Source organism: Lathyrus oleraceus, chromosome 3 (genome assembly GCF_024323335.1).
Source record: "Lathyrus oleraceus cultivar Zhongwan6 chromosome 3, CAAS_Psat_ZW6_1.0, whole genome shotgun sequence".
Lineage (NCBI taxonomy): Eukaryota > Viridiplantae > Streptophyta > Magnoliopsida > Fabales > Fabaceae > Lathyrus > Lathyrus oleraceus.
In genome coordinates this window covers 16184473-16189869 of record NC_066581.1, presented here as the reverse complement: position 1 = coordinate 16189869, position 5397 = coordinate 16184473, and the positions used below count along the sequence as shown (strand labels likewise).

General features: G+C 40.1%; 1 pseudogene; it reads right to left on the bottom strand.

Moving 5' to 3' along the window:
• Positions 1–426: 426 nt before the first annotated feature.
• On the bottom strand, positions 427–526 carry LOC127133733 (uncharacterized; annotated as a pseudogene).
• Positions 527–5397: the final 4871 nt, after the last annotated feature.

Below are 5397 nucleotides of genomic sequence, written 5' to 3'. Positions count from 1 at the left end.
TAGACCTTCCTGATCTCAAAGATTTTCCTTCTTTAACCGAGATGGCAGAACCAGCTCGTGCTCTTAGAGATTACGCCGCTCCATCGCAAGATGAACCGCATTCAAGTATTGCTCCGCCCGCAATCGAAGCAAACAACTTTGAACTTAAACCTTCGTTGTTGCAGGCTGTGCAACAGAACCAATTCTCTGGAAATCTTACCGAAGATCCAAACCTTCATTTATCCGTATTTGTCCAATACGCTGATACTGTTAAAGCTAATGGTGTCACTTCAGAGGCAATTCGACTTCGTCTTTTTCCTTTCTCATTAAGAGATAGCGCTAGAAGATGGCTTCAATCTCTTCCTTCCAACTCAGTCACCACATGGAACGAGTTGAAGAAAGTTTTTCTTGCCCGATATTTTCCGCCAAGCAAAACAGCTATGTTAAGAGCCCAGATAAACGGATTTAAACAGAAAGACAACGAGTCTCTTTTCGAAGCATGGGAAAGATACAAAGACATGATGAGACTTTGCCCACACCATGGTTTGGAAGACTGGTTAGTAATTCACACATTTTATAATGGTCTCTTATACAACACAAGGTTAACAATAGACGCCGCTGCAGGTGGTGCACTAATGAACAAACCTTATGCTGATGCTTACCAGCTTATCGAGAGCATGGCCCAAAACCACTATCAGTGGGGAACCGAACGAACGAATGTGGAAAAACCTCAACCGAAAACTGGCATGTACGAGATAAGTAACCTTGATCACGTCAATGCAAAAGTGGATGCTTTGGTCCAGAAAATTGAAAGTTTAAACGTATCACCTCCAGCAGCCGTGGTTGCTATAACTCAGAATTGCGAGGTCTGTGGAATCCAAGGCCACACTCCTGCGGAATGTCAACTCTTGACTGGAATCCAAACAGAGCAAGTAAACTATGCTCAAGGAAGCCCCTATTCGAATACCTATAACCCAAATTGGAAGAACCATCCAAACTTCTCATATAAGAGTAATAATGCTTTATACGCACCTGGACAGTCTCCAAGTCAAGCCCCATCTATACCTCCGGGATATCAGAAACCGAATCCTAACAATAATACCCCTAGAAAATCCAACTTGGAAATCATGATGGAAAACTTTATAGCTTCCCAACAACAAACCAATAAAGATTTCTTAAACCAGAACATACACACTGGCGAACAACTTAAACAACTAGCAAGCAAAGTAGATGCCTTGGCTACCCATAACAAAATGCTGGAAACGCAAATATCTCAAGTAGCTCAACAACAAGCACCTACTGCTGCACCAACTGGTACATTCCCTGGACAGCCCCAACCCAATCCGAGAAGCCAAGCTCATGCAATTATATTAAGAAGTGGAACGGAAGTGGAAGGACCGTCTGACCCAAGGATAGAAAACCAAAACCCTAAGAAATCTACTAAGGAAAGTGAACCTAAGGAAAAGGAAGAGAGTAATAAGGAAACCCTAGAAAAGAAGGAACCTTATGTACCTCCACCACCTTACAAACCACCTATACCTTACCCTCAAAGGCTTGTTAAAACCAAAGATGTAGGCCAATTTAGAAAATTTGTCGATCTCCTTAAACAATTAAACGTTACAATTCCGTTTACCGAAGCTATTACGCAGATGCCCTCATATGCTAAATTCTTAAAAGAAATTCTTTCTAATAAGAGGAAACTTGAGGATAGCGAAACCGTTACACTCCCTGCCGAATGTAGCGCTATAATCCAAAACATGCCCCCTAAACTCAAGGATCCGGGTAGTTTCTCTATACCCTGTCACATAGGAAAATTTGTCATCGACAAAGCCTTATGCGATTTAGGAGCCGGAATTAGCGTTATGCCTTTATCCATATGTAAGAAACTGGAAATGGGAGAATTAAGACCGACCAAAATGTCTGTGCAATTAGCAGATCGTTCCATCAAATATCCTGTAGGAATCCTTGAAAACGTTCCCGTACGCTTAGGTCAGTTTTACATTCCCACTGACTTCACAATTATGGACATTAGAGAAGATGATACGACACCTATTATACTAGGAAGACCATTCTTAGCAACTGCCGGTGCAATCATAGACGTAAAACGAGGACGACTCACCTTCGAAGTAGGTGAAGAGAAAATTGAATTCATTCTTTCCCAATTCTTGAAAGCACCTGCAATAGGAGATACATGTTATTTCATGGATATCATCGATGAATGCATAAAAGAAGCAGAGTCAGGAGAAGACAAATCATCAGACTATCTTTTAGAGGACAAATCTAAACAATGCCTAGCAATAACACCGGATCCTACGTAGTGTCTTAACAAACCAACCCCTGATTTGAAAACACTTCCCAAAAATCTGAGATATGAATTCCTAGACTTAGAACTTGAACGACCTGTGATAGTTAATGCAGATCTAGGAAGACTCGAAACAGAAAAACTCCTACATATCTTAAGAAAATATCCAACCGCACTAGGATACCACATCACCGATCTCAAAGGAATAAGCCCTTCTATTTGTATGCACCGCATCATGTTAGAAGAAGACTGTAAAACCTCTAGGGAACACCAGAGAAGACTAAATCCGATCCTAAGTGAGGTAGTAAAGAAAGAAATAACCAAGTTATTAGAAGCAGGTATTATATATCCTATATCTGATAGCAAATGGGTTAGTCCTGTACACGTTGTACCAAAGAAAGGAGGCATAACCGTTATTGAAAACGAAAAAGGAGAAACTATAACTAAACGAATCGAATCGGGATGGAGAATGTGCATTGATTATAGGAAACTAAACAAAGCAACCCGAAAAGATCATTTCCCTTTACCATTCATTGACCAAATGTTAGAACGATTAGCTAAACATTCACACTTCTGTTATTTAGACGGTTATTCAGGCTTCTTTCAAATACCAATTCACCCTGATGACCAAGAAAAGACGACATTCACATGCCCTTTTGGTACCTTCGCTTATAGACGAATGCCGTTTGGTCTGTGTAATGCCCCTGCAACTTTTCAAAGATGCATGATGGCGATTTTCGCCGACTTTCTCGAAAACATCATGGAAGTATTTATGGATGACTTTTCTGTATACGGACAAAGTTTCGAAGAATGCCTTGAAAACCTAGAAAGAGTTCTTGAGCGATGTGTAAAAGTAAACTTAGTACTTAATTGGGAAAAGTGCCACTTTATGGTACAAGAAGGAATTGTTTTAGGACACATCATCTCGAACAGAGGAATTGAAGTAGACAAAGCCAAAATAGAGGTAATCGAAAATCTTCAACCCCCAAGAACTGTGAGAGAAGTACGAAGCTTTTTAGGACACGCCGGTTTTTACCGACGATTCATCAAAGACTTCTCTAAGATAACTAAACCCTTAACTGGACTGTTGATGAAAGATGCTGAATTCATATTCGACGATAACTGTTTAAAAGCATTTCAAACTCTTAAACAAGCATTGATCTCCGCACCCATTATGCAGACACCAGACTGGAATGAACCATTCGAAATAATGTGCGATGCCAGTGATTATGCTGTAGGTGCTGTTTTAGGACAAAGAAAGGATAAAAAGCTTCACGTTATATATTACGCTAGCAGAACCCTGGATGAAGCACAGATGAATTATGCCACAACCGAGAAAGAACTCCTAGCAGTGGTATTTGCGCTAGATAAATTTCGTTCTTACCTGGTAGGAGCCAAAATAATAGTTTACACTGATCACGCTGCTATCAGGTACCTTTTAACAAAAAAAGATGCTAAACCTAGACTCCTAAGATGGATCTTGTTACTACAAGAATTCGACTTAGAAATCAAGGACAAGAAAGGAACTGAAAACGTAGTAGCAGACCATCTCTCTAGACTTGAGAACCTTGAACCGGAAAGAACATCCATTAATGATGATTTCTCGTATGATAAACTCATAGCTACTTTGGAAGAGAACAACTCCGACATGCAAGTAGAAACCACCTTAGCTATATCTGTCACACCATGGTACGCTGATCTAGTCAATTATTTAGCTGCCGGAATAGTTCCACCTACTTTATCTTACCAGCAGAAGAAACGATTCTTCCACGACATAAAACACTATTACTGGGATGATCCCTTACTTTTCAAAAGAGGCCCCGATGGTATCTTCCGTCGATGTATACCCGAAGAAGAGATAGAAAATATAATCCAACACTGTCACTCTGCGCCTTATGGCAGACACACAAGTACATCCAAAACCTGCTCAAAAATCCTACAAGCCGGCTTTTATTGGCCGACTATATGGAAGGACGTACATGCGGCTATTAAGGAGTGTGACAGATGTCAACGCACGGGAAACATATCTAGACGTGACGAGATGCCACAAAAAGGTATTTTGGAAGTAGAGATTTTTGACGTGTGGGGGATAGACTTCATGGGACCTTTCCCATCCTCTTTCGGTAACAAATACATACTCGTGGCAGTTGACTACGTATCAAAGTGGATCGAAGCTATAGCTTCTCCAACAAATGACACCCGAGTAGTAACTAGACTCTTTAAAAATATAATATTTCCGAGATTTGGCATCCCAAGAATAGTAGTCAGTGATGGTGGATCACACTTTATATCCAAGGTACTCGAAAAACTACTACTTAAATATGGAGTGAGACATAGGATAGCAACACCTTACCACCCTCAAACCAGTGGACAAGTGGAAGTATCTAACAGAGAAATCAAGCAAATACTAGAAAAAACGGTCGCCACTTCAAGGAAAGATTGGTCATTGAAATTACCAGAAGCTTTATGGGCATACCGAACTGCTTATAAAACTCCCATAGGGACGACCCCATTTAAGCTCATTTATGGAAAATCCTGTCACCTCCCGGTAGAATTAGAACATAAAGCCTATTGGGCTATTAGAAATTTAAATTTGAATTATAAAGCCGCCGGTGAAAAGAGAATCCTTGACATAAACGAATTAGAGGAACTCAGAAGAGACGCCTATGAAAATGCCAAAATCTATAAAGAAAGAACAAAACAATGGCATGACAAGCGTATATCAAGGAAAATCTTCAAGCAAGGCGACGCAGTACTTTTATTTAACTCTAGACTAAAGTTATTCCCGGGAAAACTACGATCCAGATGGTCAGGACCTTTTCATATCACTAAAATCTTTCCCAGTGGAGCGGTAGAAATAAAAGGACAATCTACAGAACCGTTCACCGTAAACGGGCAACGTCTGAAACATTATCACTATGCGGAAACCAACGAGGATTCGCAAATTCTACACTTAGACGAAACGCCCCCAGGACTCATAGACTATATTTAACAGTTTCTTTGTCGAGCTTGCGACATTTAAACAAAGCGCTTAGTGGGAGACAACCCACAAATTAATTTGTTATTTTATTATTCTATTATTATTATCATTTCCCTATTTTTCTCTTAAATTATTC